This window comes from Chroicocephalus ridibundus, chromosome 12, assembly GCF_963924245.1.
Source record: "Chroicocephalus ridibundus chromosome 12, bChrRid1.1, whole genome shotgun sequence".
Classification (NCBI taxonomy): Eukaryota; Metazoa; Chordata; class Aves; order Charadriiformes; family Laridae; genus Chroicocephalus; species Chroicocephalus ridibundus.
Window position 1 is genome coordinate 20,817,417 of NC_086295.1, and position 21,252 is coordinate 20,838,668.

Below are 21,252 nucleotides of genomic sequence, written 5' to 3' on the forward strand. Positions count from 1 at the left end.
ACAGTGAAACCCTATGTCAGAGACACTGAGAAGAAGCCCCAGTGTTCCCTCCAGGCACTTTCAGTGTGGGTGCCTTCTCCACGTGGTTCCTGGTTTCACTGCAGCTCTGAAGAGAACGTTAGCCAAGAGGTAACCGGGACAGTGAAAACAGTACTCAAAGACAGGGAGAGCAAGCTCTCTCTTGGCACTTTGGATGTGGGACATACAGCGAGATGTTTGCTGCTTTTGCGTTTGGCTGTTGGGAGATTTACAGCACAAAGAGATCTAGTTGATTTGAAGCAGTTCCGAGAAAGTCTAAACATAATCCCCACTTCTCCCTCCTGGCACTTTCCATGTGGGAGATATAGCAGGATGTATATTGGTTTTGAGGACAACTCAATGGAGAGTGTAGGGAGAAAAGTTCCTGGCTCCTTGAATGCCGTTCCTGGAGACACTGCGATCAATGTGGGAGATATGTCAAGATGTGTGTTGGTTTTGAGGACGTCTCTCTGGAGAGTCTTAGCAAAGAGGTCACACGGATAATCAGAGCAATTCTCAGAGACACTCAGAACAAGCTCGACAATTCCCTCCTGGCACTTTCCCTGTAGGAGATACCGCAAGACGTTTCTGTATATTGGGCACAGCGCTCTGCACGGTGTTAGCAGAGACTTTCCCGGGACAGTGAAACCCTATGTCAGAGACACTGAGAAGAAGCCCCAATGTTCCCTCCAGGCACTTTCAGTGTGGGTGCCTTCTCCACGCGGTTCCTGGTTTCACTGCAGCTCTGAAGAGAACGTTAGCCAAGAGGTAACCGGGACAGTGAAAACAGTACTCAAAGACAGGGAGAGCAAGCTCTCTCTTGGCACTTTGGATGTGGGACATACAGCGAGATGTTTGCTGCTTTTGCGTTTGGCTGTTGGGAGATTTACAGCACAAAGAGATCTAGTTGATTTGAAGCAGTTCCGAGAAAGTCTAAACATAATCCCCACTTCTCCTTCCTGGCACTTTCCATGTGGGAGATATAGCAGGATGTATATTGGTTTTGAGGACAACTCAATGGAGAGTGTAGGGAGAAAAGTTCCTGGCTCCTTGAATGCCGTTCCTGGAGACACTGCGATCAATGTGGGAGATATGTCAAGATGTGTGTTGGTTTTGAGGACGTCTCTCTGGAGAGTCTTAGCAAAGAGGTCACACGGATAATCAGAGCAATTCTCAGAGACACTCAGAACAAGCTCGACAATTCCCTCCTGGCACTTTCCCTGTAGGAGATACCGCAAGACGTTTCTGTATATTGGGCACAGCGCTCTGCACGGTGTTAGCAGAGACTTTCCCGGGACAGTGAAACCCTATGTCAGAGACACTGAGAAGAAGCCCCAATGTTCCCTCCAGGCACTTTCAGTGTGGGTGCCTTCTCCACGTGGTTCCTGGTTTCACTGCAGCTCTGAAGAGAACGTTAGCAAAGAGGTAACCGGGACAGTGAAAACAGTACTCAAAGACAGGGAGAGCAAGCTCTCTCTTGGCACTTTGGATGTGGGACATACAGCGAGATGTTTGCTGCTTTTGCGTTTGGCTGTTGGGAGATTTACAGCACAAAGAGATCTAGTTGATTTGAAGCAGTTCCGAGAAAGTCTAAACATAATCCCCACTTCTCCCTCCTGGCACTTTCCATGTGGGAGATATAGCAGGATGTATATTGGTTTTGAGGACAACTCAATGGAGAGTGTAGGGAGAAAAGGTCCTGGCTCCTTGAATGCCGTTTCTGGAGACACTGCGATCAATGTGGGAGATATGTCAAGATGTGTGTTGGTTTTGAGGACGTCTCTCTGGAGAGTCTTAGCAAAGAGGTCACACGGATAATCAGAGCAATTCTCAGAGACACTCAGAACAAGCTCGACAATTCCCTCCTGGCACTTTCCCTGTAGGAGATACCGCAAGACGTTTCTGTATATTGGGCACAGCGCTCTGCACGGTGTTAGCAGAGACTTTCCCGGGACAGTGAAACCCTATGTCAGAGACACTGAGAAGAAGCCCCAGTGTTCCCTCCAGGCACTTTCAGTGTGGGTGCCTTCTCCACGTGGTTCCTGGTTTCACTGCAGCTCTGAAGAGAACGTTAGCCAAGAGGTAACCGGGACAGTGAAAACAGTACTCAAAGACAGGGAGAGCAAGCTCTCTCTTGGCACTTTGGATGTGGGACATACAGCGAGATGTTTGCTGCTTTTGCGTTTGGCTGTTGGGAGATTTACAGCACAAAGAGATCTAGTTGATTTGAAGCAGTTCCGAGAAAGTCTAAACATAATCCCCACTTCTCCCTCCTGGCACTTTCCATGTGGGAGATATAGCAGGATGTATATTGGTTTTGAGGACAACTCAATGGAGAGTGTAGGGAGAAAAGGTCCTGGCTCCTTGAATGCCGTTCCTGGAGACACTGCGATCAATGTGGGAGATATGTCAAGATGTGTGTTGGTTTTGAGGACGTCTCTCTGGAGAGTCTTAGCAAAGAGGTCACACGGATAATCAGAGCAATTCTCAGAGACACTCAGAACAAGCTCGACAATTCCCTCCTGGCACTTTCCCTGTAGGAGATACCGCAAGACGTTTCTGTATATTGGGCACAGCGCTCTGCACGGTGTTAGCAGAGACTTTCCCGGGACAGTGAAACCCTATGTCAGAGACACTGAGAAGAAGCCCCAATGTTCCCTCCAGGCACTTTCAGTGTGGGTGCCTTCTCCACGTGGTTCCTGGTTTCACTGCAGCTCTGAAGAGAACGTTAGCAAAGAGGTAACCGGGACAGTGAAAACAGTACTCAAAGACAGGGAGACCAAGCTCTCTCTCGGCACTTTGGATGTGGGACATACAGCGAGATGTTTGCTGCTTTTGCGTTTGGCTGTTGGGAGATTTACAGCACAAAGAGATCTAGTTGATTTGAAGCAGTTCCGAGAAAGTCTAAACATAATCCCCACTTCTCCCTCCTGGCACTTTCCATGTGGGAGATATAGCAGGATGTATATTGGTTTTGAGGACAACTCAATGGAGAGTGTAGGGAGAAAAGGTCCTGGCTCCTTGAATGCCGTTTCTGGAGACACTGCGATCAATGTGGGAGATATTTCAAGATGTGTGTTGGTTTTGAGGACGTCTCTCTGGAGAGTCTTAGCAAAGAGGTCACACGGATAATCAGAGCAATTCTCAGAGACACTCAGAACAAGCTCGACAATTCCCTCCTGGCACTTTCCCTGTAGGAGATACCGCAAGACGTTTCTGTATATTGGGCACAGCGCTCTGCACGGTGTTAGCAGAGACTTTCCCGGGACAGTGAAACCCTATGTCAGAGACACTGAGAAGAAGCCCCAATGTTCCCTCCAGGCACTTTCAGTGTGGGTGCCTTCTCCACGTGGTTCCTGGTTTCACTGCAGCTCTGAAGAGAACGTTAGCAAAGAGGTAACCGGGACAGTGAAAACAGTACTCAAAGACAGGGAGAGCAAGCTCTCTCTTGGCACTTTGGATGTGGGACATACAGCGAGATGTTTGCTGCTTTTGCGTTTGGCTGTTGGGAGATTTACAGCACAAAGAGATCTAGTTGATTTGAAGCAGTTCCGAGAAAGTCTAAACATAATCCCCACTTCTCCCTCCTGGCACTTTCCATGTGGATGATATAGCAGGATGTATATTGGTTTTGAGGACAACTCAATGGAGAGTGTAGGGAGAAAAGGTCCTGGCTCCTTGAATGCCGTTTCTGGAGACACTGCGATCAATGTGGGAGATATGTCAAGATGTGTGTTGGTTTTGAGGACGTGTCTCTGGAGAGTCTTAGCAAAGAGGTCACACGGATAATCAGAGCAATTCTCAGAGACACTGAGAACAAGCTCGACAATTCCCTCCTGGCACTTTCCCTGTAGGAGATACCGCAAGACGTTTCTGTATATTGGGCACAGCGCTCTGCACGGTGTTAGCAGAGACTTTCCCGGGACAGTGAAACCCTATGTCAGAGACACTGAGAAGAAGCCCCAATGTTCCCTCCAGGCACTTTCAGTGTGGGTGCCTTCTCCACGTGGTTCCTGGTTTCACTGCAGCTCTGAAGAGAACGTTAGCCAAGAGGTAACCGGGACAGTGAAAACAGTACTCAAAGACAGGGAGAGCAAGCTCTCTCTTGGCACTTTGGATGTGGGACATACAGCGAGATGTTTGCTGCTTTTACATTTGGCTGTTGGGAGATTTACAGCACAAAGAGATCTAGTTGATTTGAAGCAGTTCCGAGAAAGTCTAAACATAATCCCCACTTCTCCCTCCTAGCACTTTCCATGTGGGAGATATAGCAGGATGTATATTGGTTTTGAGGACAACTCAATGGAGAGTGTAGGGAGAAAAGGTCCTGGCTCCTTGAATGCCGTTTCTGGAGACACTGCGATCAATGTGGGAGATATGTCAAGATGTGTGTTGGTTTTGAGGACGTCTCTCTGGAGAGTCTTAGCAAAGAGGTCACACGGATAATCAGAGCAATTCTCAGAGACACTCAGAACAAGCTCGACAATTCCCTCCTGGCACTTTCCCTGTAGGAGATACCGCAAGACGTTTCTGTATATTGGGCACAGCGCTCTGCACGGTGTTAGCAGAGACTTTCCCGGGACAGTGAAACCCTATGTCAGAGACACTGAGAAGAAGCCCCAATGTTCCCTCCAGGCACTTTCAGTGTGGGTGCCTTCTCCACGTGGTTCCTGGTTTCACTGCAGCTCTGAAGAGAACGTTAGCCAAGAGGTAACCGGGACAGTGAAAACAGTACTCAAAGACAGGGAGAGCAAGCTCTCTCTTGGCACTTTGGATGTGGGACATACAGCGAGATGTTTGCTGCTTTTGCGTTTGGCTGTTGGGAGATTTACAGCACAAAGAGATCTAGTTGATTTGAAGCAGTTCCGAGAAAGTCTAAACATAATCCCCACTTCTCCCTCCTGGCACTTTCCATGTGGGAGATATAGCAGGATGTATATTGGTTTTGAGGACAACTCAATGGAGAGTGTAGGGAGAAAAGGTCCTGGCTCCTTGAATGCCGTTCCTGGAGACACTGCGATCAATGTGGGAGATATGTCAAGATGTGTGTTGGTTTTGAGGACGTCTCTCTGGAGAGTCTTAGCAAAGAGGTCACACGGATAATCAGAGCAATTCTCAGAGACACTCAGAACAAGCTCGACAATTCCCTCCTGGCACTTTCCCTGTAGGAGATACCGCAAGACGTTTCTGTATATTGGGCACAGCGCTCTGCACGGTGTTAGCAGAGACTTTCCCGGGACAGTGAAACCCTATGTCAGAGACACTGAGAAGAAGCCCCAGTGTTCCCTCCAGGCACTTTCAGTGTGGGTGCCTTCTCCACGTGGTTCCTGGTTTCACTGCAGCTCTGAAGAGAACGTTAGCAAAGAGGTAACCGGGACAGTGAAAACAGTACTCAAAGACAGGGAGAGCAAGCTCTCTCTTGGCACTTTGGATGTGGGACATACAGCGAGATGTTTGCTGCTTTTGCGTTTGGCTGTTGGGAGATTTACAGCACAAAGAGATCTAGTTGATTTGAAGCAGTTCCGAGAAAGTCTAAACATAATCCCCACTTCTCCCTCCTGGCACTTTCCATGTGGGAGATATAGCAGGATGTATATTGGTTTTGAGGACAACTCAATGGAGAGTGTAGGGAGAAAAGTTCCTGGCTCCTTGAATGCCGTTCCTGGAGACACTGCGATCAATGTGGGAGATATGTCAAGATGTGTGTTGGTTTTGAGGACGTCTCTCTGGAGAGTCTTAGCAAAGAGGTCACACGGATAATCAGAGCAATTCTCAGAGACACTCAGAACAAGCTCGACAATTCCCTCCTGGCACTTTCCCTGTAGGAGATACCGCAAGACGTTTCTGTATATTGGGCACAGCGCTCTGCACGGTGTTAGCAGAGACTTTCCCGGGACAGTGAAACCCTATGTCAGAGACACTGAGAAGAAGCCCCAATGTTCCCTCCAGGCACTTTCAGTGTGGGTGCCTTCTCCACGTGGTTCCTGGTTTCACTGCAGCTCTGAAGAGAACGTTAGCCAAGAGGTAACCGGGACAGTGAAAACAGTACTCAAAGACAGGGAGACCAAGCTCTCTCTTGGCACTTTGGATGTGGGACATACAGCGAGATGTTTGCTGCTTTTGCGTTTGGCTGTTGGGAGATTTACAGCACAAAGAGATCTAGTTGATTTGAAGCAGTTCCGAGAAAGTCTAAACATAATCCCCACTTCTCCCTCCTGGCACTTTCCATGTGGGAGATATAGCAGGATGTATATTGGTTTTGAGGACAACTCAATGGAGAGTGTAGGGAGAAAAGGTCCTGGCTCCTTGAATGCCGTTCCTGGAGACACTGCGATCAATGTGGGAGATATGTCAAGATGTGTGTTGGTTTTGAGGACGGCTCTCTGGAGAGTCTTAGCAAAGAGGTCACACGGATAATCAGAGCAATTCTCAGAGACACTCAGAACAAGCTCGACAATTCCCTCCTGGCACTTTCCCTGTAGGAGATACCGCAAGACGTTTCTGTATATTGGGCACAGCGCTCTGCACGGTGTTAGCAGAGACTTTCCCGGGACAGTGAAACCCTATGTCAGAGACACTGAGAAGAAGCCCCAATGTTCCCTCCAGGCACTTTCAGTGTGGGTGCCTTCTCCACGTGGTTCCTGGTTTCACTGCAGCTCTGAAGAGAACGTTAGCAAAGAGGTAACCGGGACAGTGAAAACAGTACTCAAAGACAGGGAGAGCAAGCTCTCTCTTGGCACTTTGGATGTGGGACATACAGCGAGATGTTTGCTGCTTTTGCGTTTGGCTGTTGGGAGATTTACAGCACAAAGAGATCTAGTTGATTTGAAGCAGTTCCGAGAAAGTCTAAACATAATCCCCACTTCTCCCTCCTGGCACTTTCCATGTGGGAGATATAGCAGGATGTATATTGGTTTTGAGGACAACTCAATGGAGAGTGTAGGGAGAAAAGGTCCTGGCTCCTTGAATGCCGTTTCTGGAGACACTGCGATCAATGTGGGAGATATGTCAAGATGTGTGTTGGTTTTGAGGACGGCTCTCTGGAGAGTCTTAGCAAAGAGGTCACAGGGATAATCAGAGCAATTCTCAGAGACACTCAGAACAAGCTCGACAATTCCCTCCTGGCACTTTCCCTGTAGGAGATACCGCAAGACGTTTCTGTATATTGGGCACAGCGCTCTGCACGGTGTTAGCAGAGACTTTCCCGGGACAGTGAAACCCTATGTCAGAGACACTGAGAAGAAGCCCCAGTGTTCCCTCCAGGCACTTTCAGTGTGGGTGCCTTCTCCATGTGGTTCCTGGTTTCACTGCAGCTCTGAAGAGAACGTTAGCAAAGAGGTAACCGGGACAGTGAAAACAGTACTCAAAGACAGGGAGAGCAAGCTCTCTCTTGGCACTTTGGATGTGGGACATACAGCGAGATGTTTGCTGCTTTTGCGTTTGGCTGTTGGGAGATTTACAGCACAAAGAGATCTAGTTGATTTGAAGCAGTTCCGAGAAAGTCTAAACATAATCCCCACTTCTCCCTCCTGGCACTTTCCATGTGGGAGATATAGCAGGATGTATATTGGTTTTGAGGACAACTCAATGGAGAGTGTAGGGAGAAAAGTTCCTGGCTCCTTGAATGCCGTTCCTGGAGACACTGCGATCAATGTGGGAGATATGTCAAGATGTGTGTTGGTTTTGAGGACGTCTCTCTGGAGAGTCTTAGCAAAGAGGTCACACGGATAATCAGAGCAATTCTCAGAGACACTCAGAACAAGCTCGACAATTCCCTCCTGGCACTTTCCCTGTAGGAGATACCGCAAGACGTTTCTGTATATTGGGCACAGCGCTCTGCACGGTGTTAGCAGAGACTTTCCCGGGACAGTGAAACCCTATGTCAGAGACACTGAGAAGAAGCCCCAATGTTCCCTCCAGGCACTTTCAGTGTGGGTGCCTTCTCCACGTGGTTCCTGGTTTCACTGCAGCTCTGAAGAGAACGTTAGCCAAGAGGTAACCGGGACAGTGAAAACAGTACTCAAAGACAGGGAGACCAAGCTCTCTCTTGGCACTTTGGATGTGGGACATACAGCGAGATGTTTGCTGCTTTTGCGTTTGGCTGTTGGGAGATTTACAGCACAAAGAGATCTAGTTGATTTGAAGCAGTTCCGAGAAAGTCTAAACATAATCCCCACTTCTCCCTCCTGGCACTTTCCATGTGGGAGATATAGCAGGATGTATATTGGTTTTGAGGACAACTCAATGGAGAGTGTAGGGAGAAAAGGTCCTGGCTCCTTGAATGCCGTTCCTGGAGACACTGCGATCAATGTGGGAGATATGTCAAGATGTGTGTTGGTTTTGAGGACGGCTCTCTGGAGAGTCTTAGCAAAGAGGTCACACGGATAATCAGAGCAATTCTCAGAGACACTGAGAACAAGCTCGACAATTCCCTCCTGGCACTTTCCCTGTAGGAGATACCGCAAGACGTTTCTGTATATTGGGCACAGCGCTCTGCACGGTGTTAGCAGAGACTTTCCCGGGACAGTGAAACCCTATGTCAGAGACACTGAGAAGAAGCCCCAATGTTCCCTCCAGGCACTTTCAGTGTGGGTGCCTTCTCCACGTGGTTCCTGGTTTCACTGCAGCTCTGAAGAGAACGTTAGCAAAGAGGTAACCGGGACAGTGAAAACAGTACTCAAAGACAGGGAGAGCAAGCTCTCTCTTGGCACTTTGGATGTGGGACATACAGCGAGATGTTTGCTGCTTTTGCGTTTGGCTGTTGGGAGATTTACAGCACAAAGAGATCTAGTTGATTTGAAGCAGTTCCGAGAAAGTCTAAACATAATCCCCACTTCTCCCTCCTGGCACTTTCCATGTGGGAGATATAGCAGGATGTATATTGGTTTTGAGGACAACTCAATGGAGAGTGTAGGGAGAAAAGGTCCTGGCTCCTTGAATGCCGTTTCTGGAGACACTGCGATCAATGTGGGAGATATGTCAAGATGTGTGTTGGTTTTGAGGACGGCTCTCTGGAGAGTCTTAGCAAAGAGGTCACACGGATAATCAGAGCAATTCTCAGAGACACTCAGAACAAGCTCGACAATTCCCTCCTGGCACTTTCCCTGTAGGAGATACCGCAAGACGTTTCTGTATATTGGGCACAGCGCTCTGCACGGTGTTAGCAGAGACTTTCCCGGGACAGTGAAACCCTATGTCAGAGACACTGAGAAGAAGCCCCAGTGTTCCCTCCAGGCACTTTCAGTGTGGGTGCCTTCTCCACGTGGTTCCTGGTTTCACTGCAGCTCTGAAGAGAACGTTAGCAAAGAGGTAACCGGGACAGTGAAAACAGTACTCAAAGACAGGGAGAGCAAGCTCTCTCTTGGCACTTTGGATGTGGGACATACAGCGAGATGTTTGCTGCTTTTGCGTTTGGCTGTTGGGAGATTTACAGCACAAAGAGATCTAGTTGATTTGAAGCAGTTCCGAGAAAGTCTAAACATAATCCCCACTTCTCCCTCCTGGCACTTTCCATGTGGGAGATATAGCAGGATGTATATTGGTTTTGAGGACAACTCAATGGAGAGTGTAGGGAGAAAAGGTCCTGGCTCCTTGAATGCCGTTTCTGGAGACACTGCGATCAATGTGGGAGATATGTCAAGATGTGTGTTGGTTTTGAGGACGTCTCTCTGGAGAGTCTTAGCAAAGAGGTCACAGGGATAATCAGAGCAATTCTCAGAGACACTCAGAACAAGCTCGACAATTCCCTCCTGGCACTTTCCCTGTAGGAGATACCGCAAGACGTTTCTGTATATTGGGCACAGCGCTCTGCACGGTGTTAGCAGAGACTTTCCCGGGACAGTGAAACCCTATGTCAGAGACACTGAGAAGAAGCCCCAATGTTCCCTCCAGGCACTTTCAGTGTGGGTGCCTTCTCCACGTGGTTCCTGGTTTCACTGCAGCTCTGAAGAGAACGTTAGCAAAGAGGTAACCGGGACAGTGAAAACAGTACTCAAAGACAGGGAGAGCAAGCTCTCTCTTGGCACTTTGGATGTGGGACATACAGCGAGATGTTTGCTGCTTTTGCGTTTGGCTGTTGGGAGATTTACAGCACAAAGAGATCTAGTTGATTTGAAGCAGTTCCGAGAAAGTCTAAACATAATCCCCACTTCTCCCTCCTGGCACTTTCCATGTGGGAGATATAGCAGGATGTATATTGGTTTTGAGGACAACTCAATGGAGAGTGTAGGGAGAAAAGGTCCTGGCTCCTTGAATGCCGTTTCTGGAGACACTGCGATCAATGTGGGAGATATGTCAAGATGTGTGTTGGTTTTGAGGACGTCTCTCTGGAGAGTCTTAGCAAAGAGGTCACACGGATAATCAGAGCAATTCTCAGAGACACTCAGAACAAGCTCGACAATTCCCTCCTGGCACTTTCCCTGTAGGAGATACCGCAAGACGTTTCTGTATATTGGGCACAGCGCTCTGCACGGTGTTAGCAGAGACTTTCCCGGGACAGTGAAACCCTATGTCAGAGACACTGAGAAGAAGCCCCAATGTTCCCTCCAGGCACTTTCAGTGTGGGTGCCTTCTCCACGTGGTTCCTGGTTTCACTGCAGCTCTGAAGAGAACGTTAGCCAAGAGGTAACCGGGACAGTGAAAACAGTACTCAAAGACAGGGAGAGCAAGCTCTCTCTTGGCACTTTGGATGTGGGACATACAGCGAGATGTTTGCTGCTTTTGCGTTTGGCTGTTGGGAGATTTACAGCACAAAGAGATCTAGTTGATTTGAAGCAGTTCCGAGAAAGTCTAAACATAATCCCCACTTCTCCCTCCTGGCACTTTCCATGTGGGAGATATAGCAGGATGTATATTGGTTTTGAGGACAACTCAATGGAGAGTGTAGGGAGAAAAGGTCCTGGCTCCTTGAATGCCGTTTCTGGAGACACTGCGATCAATGTGGGAGATATGTCAAGATGTGTGTTGGTTTTGAGGACGGCTCTCTGGAGAGTCTTAGCAAAGAGGTCACACGGATAATCAGAGCAATTCTCAGAGACACTCAGAACAAGCTCGACAATTCCCTCCTGGCACTTTCCCTGTAGGAGATACCGCAAGACGTTTCTGTATATTGGGCACAGCGCTCTGCACGGTGTTAGCAGAGACTTTCCCGGGACAGTGAAACCCTATGTCAGAGACACTGAGAAGAAGCCCCAATGTTCCCTCCAGGCACTTTCAGTGTGGGTGCCTTCTCCACGTGGTTCCTGGTTTCACTGCAGCTCTGAAGAGAACGTTAGCCAAGAGGTAACCGGGACAGTGAAAACAGTACTCAAAGACAGGGAGAGCAAGCTCTCTCTTGGCACTTTGGATGTGGGACATACAGCGAGATGTTTGCTGCTTTTGCGTTTGGCTGTTGGGAGATTTACAGCACAAAGAGATCTAGTTGATTTGAAGCAGTTCCGAGAAAGTCTAAACATAATCCCCACTTCTCCCTCCTGGCACTTTCCATGTGGGAGATATAGCAGGATGTATATTGGTTTTGAGGACAACTCAATGGAGAGTGTAGGGAGAAAAGGTCCTGGCTCCTTGAATGCCGTTCCTGGAGACACTGCGATCAATGTGGGAGATATGTCAAGATGTGTGTTGGTTTTGAGGACGTCTCTCTGGAGAGTCTTAGCAAAGAGGTCACACGGATAATCAGAGCAATTCTCAGAGACACTCAGAACAAGCTCGACAATTCCCTCCTGGCACTTTCCCTGTAGGAGATACCGCAAGACGTTTCTGTATATTGGGCACAGCGCTCTGCACGGTGTTAGCAGAGACTTTCCCGGGACAGTGAAACCCTATGTCAGAGACACTGAGAAGAAGCCCCAATGTTCCCTCCAGGCACTTTCAGTGTGGGTGCCTTCTCCACGTGGTTCCTGGTTTCACTGCAGCTCTGAAGAGAACGTTAGCCAAGAGGTAACCGGGACAGTGAAAACAGTACTCAAAGACAGGGAGAGCAAGCTCTCTCTTGGCACTTTGGATGTGGGACATACAGCGAGATGTTTGCTGCTTTTGCGTTTGGCTGTTGGGAGATTTACAGCACAAAGAGATCTAGTTGATTTGAAGCAGTTCCGAGAAAGTCTAAACATAATCCCCACTTCTCCCTCCTGGCACTTTCCATGTGGGAGATATAGCAGGATGTATATTGGTTTTGAGGACAACTCAATGGAGAGTGTAGGGAGAAAAGGTCCTGGCTCCTTGAATGCCATTTCTGGAGACACTGCGATCAATGTGGGAGATATGTCAAGATGTGTGTTGGTTTTGAGGACGTCTCTCTGGAGAGTCTTAGCAAAGAGGTCACACGGATAATCAGAGCAATTCTCAGAGACACTCAGAACAAGCTCGACAATTCCCTCCTGGCACTTTCCCTGTAGGAGATACCGCAAGACGTTTCTGTATATTGGGCACAGCGCTCTGCACGGTGTTAGCAGAGACTTTCCCGGGACAGTGAAACCCTATGTCAGAGACACTGAGAAGAAGCCCCAATGTTCCCTCCAGGCACTTTCAGTGTGGGTGCCTTCTCCACGTGGTTCCTGGTTTCACTGCAGCTCTGAAGAGAACGTTAGCCAAGAGGTAACCGGGACAGTGAAAACAGTACTCAAAGACAGGGAGAGCAAGCTCTCTCTTGGCACTTTGGATGTGGGACATACAGCGAGATGTTTGCTGCTTTTGCGTTTGGCTGTTGGGAGATTTACAGCACAAAGAGATCTAGTTGATTTGAAGCAGTTCCGAGAAAGTCTAAACATAATCCCCACTTCTCCCTCCTGGCACTTTCCATGTGGGAGATATAGCAGGATGTATATTGGTTTTGAGGACAACTCAATGGAGAGTGTAGGGAGAAAAGGTCCTGGCTCCTTGAATGCCGTTCCTGGAGACACTGCGATCAATGTGGGAGATATGTCAAGATGTGTGTTGGTTTTGAGGACGTCTCTCTGGAGAGTCTTAGCAAAGAGGTCACACGGATAATCAGAGCAATTCTCAGAGACACTCAGAACAAGCTCGACAATTCCCTCCTGGCACTTTCCCTGTAGGAGATACCGCAAGACGTTTCTGTATATTGGGCACAGCGCTCTGCACGGTGTTAGCAGAGACTTTCCCGGGACAGTGAAACCCTATGTCAGAGACACTGAGAAGAAGCCCCAATGTTCCCTCCAGGCACTTTCAGTGTGGGTGCCTTCTCCACGTGGTTCCTGGTTTCACTGCAGCTCTGAAGAGAACGTTAGCCAAGAGGTAACCGGGACAGTGAAAACAGTACTCAAAGACAGGGAGAGCAAGCTCTCTCTTGGCACTTTGGATGTGGGACATACAGCGAGATGTTTGCTGCTTTTGCGTTTGGCTGTTGGGAGATTTACAGCACAAAGAGATCTAGTTGATTTGAAGCAGTTCCGAGAAAGTCTAAACATAATCCCCACTTCTCCCTCCTGGCACTTTCCATGTGGGAGATATAGCAGGATGTATATTGGTTTTGAGGACAACTCAATGGAGAGTGTAGGGAGAAAAGGTCCTGGCTCCTTGAATGCCGTTCCTGGAGACACTGCGATCAATGTGGGAGATATGTCAAGATGTGTGTTGGTTTTGAGGACGTCTCTCTGGAGAGTCTTAGCAAAGAGGTCACACGGATAATCAGAGCAATTCTCAGAGACACTCAGAACAAGCTCGACAATTCCCTCCTGGCACTTTCCCTGTAGGAGATACCGCAAGACGTTTCTGTATATTGGGCACAGCGCTCTGCACGGTGTTAGCAGAGACTTTCCCGGGACAGTGAAACCCTATGTCAGAGACACTGAGAAGAAGCCCCAGTGTTCCCTCCAGGCACTTTCAGTGTGGGTGCCTTCTCCACGTGGTTCCTGGTTTCACTGCAGCTCTGAAGAGAACGTTAGCCAAGAGGTAACCGGGACAGTGAAAACAGTACTCAAAGACAGGGAGAGCAAGCTCTCTCTTGGCACTTTGGATGTGGGACATACAGCGAGATGTTTGCTGCTTTTGCGTTTGGCTGTTGGGAGATTTACAGCACAAAGAGATCTAGTTGATTTGAAGCAGTTCCGAGAAAGTCTAAACATAATCCCCACTTCTCCCTCCTGGCACTTTCCATGTGGGAGATATAGCAGGATGTATATTGGTTTTGAGGACAACTCAATGGAGAGTGTAGGGAGAAAAGTTCCTGGCTCCTTGAATGCCGTTCCTGGAGACACTGCGATCAATGTGGGAGATATGTCAAGATGTGTGTTGGTTTTGAGGACGTCTCTCTGGAGAGTCTTAGCAAAGAGGTCACACGGATAATCAGAGCAATTCTCAGAGACACTCAGAACAAGCTCGACAATTCCCTCCTGGCACTTTCCCTGTAGGAGATACCGCAAGACGTTTCTGTATATTGGGCACAGCGCTCTGCACGGTGTTAGCAGAGACTTTCCCGGGACAGTGAAACCCTATGTCAGAGACACTGAGAAGAAGCCCCAATGTTCCCTCCAGGCACTTTCAGTGTGGGTGCCTTCTCCACGTGGTTCCTGGTTTCACTGCAGCTCTGAAGAGAACGTTAGCAAAGAGGTAACCGGGACAGTGAAAACAGTACTCAAAGACAGGGAGAGCAAGCTCTCTCTCGGCACTTTGGATGTGGGACATACAGCGAGATGTTTGCTGCTTTTGCGTTTGGCTGTTGGGAGATTTACAGCACAAAGAGATCTAGTTGATTTGAAGCAGTTCCGAGAAAGTCTAAACATAATCCCCACTTCTCCCTCCTGGCACTTTCCATGTGGGAGATATAGCAGGATGTATATTGGTTTTGAGGACAACTCAATGGAGAGTGTAGGGAGAAAAGGTCCTGGCTCCTTGAATGCCGTTTCTGGAGACACTGCGATCAATGTGGGAGATATGTCAAGATGTGTGTTGGTTTTGAGGACGTCTCTCTGGAGAGTCTTAGCAAAGAGGTCACACGGATAATCAGAGCAATTCTCAGAGACACTCAGAACAAGCTCGACAATTCCCTCCTGGCACTTTCCCTGTAGGAGATACCGCAAGACGTTTCTGTATATTGGGCACAGCGCTCTGCACGGTGTTAGCAGAGACTTTCCCGGGACAGTGAAACCCTATGTCAGAGACACTGAGAAGAAGCCCCAATGTTCCCTCCAGGCACTTTCAGTGTGGGTGCCTTCTCCACGTGGTTCCTGGTTTCACTGCAGCTCTGAAGAGAACGTTAGCAAAGAGGTAACCGGGACAGTGAAAACAGTACTCAAAGACAGGGAGAGCAAGCTCTCTCTCGGCACTTTGGATGTGGGACATACAGCGAGATGTTTGCTGCTTTTGCGTTTGGCTGTTGGGAGATTTACAGCACAAAGAGATCTAGTTGATTTGAAGCAGTTCCGAGAAAGTCTAAACATAATCCCCACTTCTCCCTCCTGGCACTTTCCATGTGGGAGATATAGCAGGATGTATATTGGTTTTGAGGACAACTCAATGGAGAGTGTAGGGAGAAAAGGTCCTGGCTCCTTGAATGCCGTTTCTGGAGACACTGCGATCAATGTGGGAGATATGTCAAGATGTGTGTTGGTTTTGAGGACGTCTCTCTGGAGAGTCTTAGCAAAGAGGTCACACGGATAATCAGAGCAATTCTCAGAGACACTCAGAACAAGCTCGACAATTCCCTCCTGGCACTTTCCCTGTAGGAGATACCGCAAGACGTTTCTGTATATTGGGCACAGCGCTCTGCACGGTGTTAGCAGAGACTTTCCCGGGACAGTGAAACCCTATGTCAGAGACACTGAGAAGAAGCCCCAGTGTTCCCTCCAGGCACTTTCAGTGTGGGTGCCTTCTCCACGTGGTTCCTGGTTTCACTGCAGCTCTGAAGAGAACGTTAGCCAAGAGGTAACCGGGACAGTGAAAACAGTACTCAAAGACAGGGAGAGCAAGCTCTCTCTTGGCACTTTGGATGTGGGACATACAGCGAGATGTTTGCTGCTTTTGCGTTTGGCTGTTGGGAGATTTACAGCACAAAGAGATCTAGTTGATTTGAAGCAGTTCCGAGAAAGTCTAAACATAATCCCCACTTCTCCTTCCTGGCACTTTCCATGTGGGAGATATAGCAGGATGTATATTGGTTTTGAGGACAACTCAATGGAGAGTGTAGGGAGAAAAGGTCCTGGCTCCTTGAATGCCGTTCCTGGAGACACTGCGATCAATGTGGGAGATATGTCAAGATGTGTGTTGGTTTTGAGGACGTCTCTCTGGAGAGTCTTAGCAAAGAGGTCACACGGATAATCAGAGCAATTCTCAGAGACACTCAGAACAAGCTCGACAATTCCCTCCTGGCACTTTCCCTGTAGGAGATACCGCAAGACGTTTCTGTATATTGGGCACAGCGCTCTGCACGGTGTTAGCAGAGACTTTCCCGGGACAGTGAAACCCTATGTCAGAGACACTGAGAAGAAGCCCCAATGTTCCCTCCAGGCACTTTCAGTGTGGGTGCCTTCTCCACGTGGTTCCTGGTTTCACTGCAGCTCTGAAGAGAACGTTAGCAAAGAGGTAACCGGGACAGTGAAAACAGTACTCAAAGACAGGGAGAGCAAGCTCTCTCTTGGCACTTTGGATGTGGGACATACAGCGAGATGTTTGCTGCTTTTGCGTTTGGCTGTTGGGAGATTTACAGCACAAAGAGATCTAGTTGATTTGAAGCAGTTCCGAGAAAGTCTAAACATAATCCCCACTTCTCCCTCCTGGCACTTTCCATGTGGGAGATATAGCAGGATGTATATTGGTTTTGAGGACAACTCAATGGAGAGTGTAGGGAGAAAAGGTCCTGGCTCCTTGAATGCCGTTTCTGGAGACACTGCGATCAATGTGGGAGATATGTCAAGATGTGTGTTGGTTTTGAGGACGTCTCTCTGGAGAGTCTTAGCAAAGAGGTCACACGGATAATCAGAGCAATTCTCAGAGACACTCAGAACAAGCTCGACAATTCCCTCCTGGCACTTTCCCTGTAGGAGATACCGCAAGACGTTTCTGTATATTGGGCACAGCGCTCTGCACGGTGTTAGCAGAGACTTTCCCGGGACAGTGAAACCCTATGTCAGAGACACTGAGAAGAAGCCCCAGTGTTCCCTCCAGGCACTTTCAGTGTGGGTGCCTTCTCCACGTGGTTCCTGGTTTCACTGCAGCTCTGAAGAGAACGTTAGCAAAGAGGTAACCGGGACAGTGAAAACAGTACTCAAAGACAGGGAGACCAAGCTCTCTCTCGGCACTTTGGATGTGGGACATACAGCGAGATGTTTGCTGCTTTTGCGTTTGGCTGTTGGGAGATTTACAGCACAAAGAGATCTAGTTGATTTGAAGCAGTTCCGAGAAAGTCTAAACATAATCCCCACTTCTCCCTCCTGGCACTTTCCATGTGGGAGATATAGCAGGATGTATATTGGTTTTGAGGACAACTCAATGGAGAGTGTAGGGAGAAAAGGTCCTGGCTCCTTGAATGCCGTTTCTGGAGACACTGCGATCAATGTGGGAGATATGTCAAGATGTGTGTTTGTTTTGAGGACGTCTCTCTGGAGAGTCTTAGCAAAGAGGTCACACAGATAATCAGAGCAATTCTCAGAGACACTCAGAACAAGCTCGACAATTCCCTCCTGGCACTTTCCCTGTAGGAGATACCGCAAGACGTTTCTGTATATTGGGCACAGCGCTCTGCACGGTGTTAGCAGAGACTTTCCCGGGACAGTGAAACCCTATGTCAGAGACACTGAGAAGAAGCCCCAATGTTCCCTCCAGGCACTTTCAGTGTGGGTGCCTTCTCCACGTGGTTCCTGGTTTCACTGCAGCTCTGAAGAGAACGTTAGCCAAGAGGTAACCGGGACAGTGAAAACAGTACTCAAAGACAGGGAGAGCAAGCTCTCTCTTGGCACTTTGGATGTGGGACATACAGCGAGATGTTTGCTGCTTTTGCGTTTGGCTGTTGGGAGATTTACAGCACAAAGAGATCTAGTTGATTTGAAGCAGTTCCGAGAAAGTCTAAACATAATCCCCACTTCTCCCTCCTGGCACTTTCCATGTGGGAGATATAGCAGGATGTATATTGGTTTTGAGGACAACTCAATGGAGAGTGTAGGGAGAAAAGGTCCTGGCTCCTTGAATGCCGTTTCTGGAGACACTGCGATCAATGTGGGAGATATGTCAAGATGTGTGTTTGTTTTGAGGACGGCTCTCTGGAGAGTCTTAGCAAAGAGGTCACACGGATAATCAGAGCAATTCTCAGAGACACTCAGAACAAGCTCGACAATTCCCTCCTGGCACTTTCCCTGTAGGAGATACCGCAAGACGTTTCTGTATATTGGGCACAGCGCTCTGCACGGTGTTAGCAGAGACTTTCCCGGGACAGTGAAACCCTATGTCAGAGACACTGAGAAGAAGCCCCAGTGTTCCCTCCAGGCACTTTCAGTGTGGGTGCCTTCTCCACGTGGTTCCTGGTTTCACTGCAGCTCTGAAGAGAACGTTAGCCAAGAGGTAACCGGGACAGTGAAAACAGTACTCAAAGACAGGGAGAGCAAGCTCTCTCTTGGCACTTTGGATGTGGGACATACAGCGAGATGATTGCTGCTTTTGCGTTTGGCTGTTGGGAGATTTACAGCACAAAGAGATCTAGTTGATTTGAAGCAGTTCCGAGAAAGTCTAAACATAATCCCCACTTCTCCCTCCTGGCACTTTCCATGTGGGAGATATAGCAGGATGTATATTGGTTTTGAGGACAACTCAATGGAGAGTGTAGGGAGAAAAGGTCCTGGCTCCTTGAATGCCGTTTCTGGAGACACTGCGATCAATGTGGGAGATATGTCAAGATGTGTGTTGGTTTTGAGGACGTCTCTCTGGAGAGTCTTAGCAAAGAGGTCACAGGGATAATCAGAGCAATTCTCAGAGACACTCAGAACAAGCTCGACAATTCCCTCCAGCCACTTTCCCTGTAGGAGATACCGCAAGACGTTTCTGTATATTGGGCACAGCGCTCTGCACGGTGTTAGCAGAGACTTTCCCGGGACAGTGAAACCCTATGTCAGAGACACTGAGAAGAAGCCCCAATGTTCCCTCCAGGCACTTTCAGTGTGGGTGCCTTCTCCACGTGGTTCCTGGTTTCACTGCAGCTCTGAAGAGAACGTTAGCAAAGAGGTAACCGGGACAGTGAAAACAGTACTCAAAGACAGGGAGAGCAAGCTCTGTCTTGGCACTTTGGATGTGGGACATACAGCGAGATGTTTGCTGCTTTTGCGTTTGGCTGTTGGGAGATTTACAGCACAAAGAGATCTAGTTGATTTGAAGCAGTTCCGAGAAAGTCTAAACATAATCCCCACTTCTCCCTCCTGGCACTTTCCATGTGGGAGATATAGCAGGATGTATATTGGTTTTGAGGACAACTCAATGGAGAGTGTAGGGAGAAAAGGTCCTGGCTCCTTGAATGCCGTTTCTGGAGACACTGCGATCAATGTGGGAGATATGTCAAGATGTGTGTTGGTTTTGAGGACGTCTCTCTGGAGAGTCTTAGCAAAGAGGTCACAGGGATAATCAGAGCAATTCTCAGAGACACTCAGAACAAGCTCGACAATTCCCTCCTGGCACTTTCCCTGTAGGAGATACCGCAAGACGTTTCCGTATATTGGGCACAGCGCTCTGCACGGTGTTAGCAGAGACTTTCCCGGGACAGTGAAACCCTATGTCAGAGACACTGAGAAGAAGCCCCAATGTTCCCTCCAGGCACTTTCAGTGTGGGTGCCTTCTCCACGTGGTTCCTGGTTTCACTGCAGCTCTGAAGAGAACGTTAGCAAAGAGGTAACCGGGACAGTGAAAACAGTACTCAAAGACAGGGAGAGCAAGCTCTCTCTTGGCACTTTGGATGTGGGACATACAGCGAGATGTTTGCTGCTTTTGCGTTTGGCTGTTGGGAGATTTACAGCACAAAGAGATCTAGTTGATTTGAAGCAGTTCCGAGAAAGTCTAAACATAATCCCCACTTCTCCCTCCTGGCACTTTCCATGTGGGAGATATAGCAGGATGTATATTGGTTTTGAGGACAACTCAATGGAGAGTGTAGGGAGAAAAGGTCCTGGCTCCTTGAATGCCGTTTCTGGAGACACTGCGATCAATGTGGGAGATATTTCAAGATGTGTGTTGGTTTTGAGGACGTCTCTCTGGAGAGTCTTAGCAAAGAGGTCGCACGGATAATCAGAGCAATTCTCAGAGACACTCAGAACAAGCTCGACAATTCCCTCCTGGCACTTTCCCTGTAGGAGATACCGCAAGACGTTTCTGTATATTGGGCACAGCGCTCTGCACGGTGTTAGCAGAGACTTTCCCTGGAGAGTGAAACCCTATGTCAGAGACACTGAGAAGAAGCCCCAGTGTTCCCTCCAGGCACTTTCAGTGTGGGTGCCTTCTCCACGTGGTTCCTGGTTTCACTGCAGCTCTGAAGAGAACGTTAGCCAAGAGGTAACCGGGACAGTGAAAACAGTACTCAAAGACAGGGAGAGCAAGCTCTCTCTTGGCACTTTGGATGTGGGACATACAGCGAGATGTTTGCTGCTTTTGCGTTTGGCTGTTGGGAGATTTACAGCACAAAGAGATCTAGTTGATTTGAAGCAGTTCCGAGAAAGTCTAAACATAATCCCCACTTCTCCCTCCTGGCACTTTCCATGTGGGAGATATAGCAGGATGTATATTGGTTTTGAGGACAACTCAATGGAGAGTGTAGGGAGAAAAGTTCCTGGCTCCTTGAATGCCGTTCCTGGAGACACTGCGATCAATGTGGGAGATATGTCAAGATGTGTGTTGGTTTTGAGGACGTCTCTCTGGAGAGTCTTAGCAAAGAGGTCACACGGATAATCAGAGCAATTCTCAGAGACACTCAGAACAAGCTCGACAATTCCCTCCTGGCACTTTCCCTGTAGGAGATACCGCAAGACGTTTCTGTATATTGGGCACAGCGCTCTGCACGGTGTTAGCAGAGACTTTCCCGGGACAGTGAAACCCTATGTCAGAGACACTGAGAAGAAGCCCCAGTGTTCCCTCCAGGCACTTTCAGTGTGGGTGCCTTCTCCACGTGGTTCCTGGTTTCACTGCAGCTCTGAAGAGAACGTTAGCAAAGAGGTAACCGGGACAGTGAAAACAGTACTCAAAGACAGGGAGACCAAGCTCTCTCTCGGCACTTTGGATGTGGGACATACAGCGAGATGTTTGCTGCTTTTG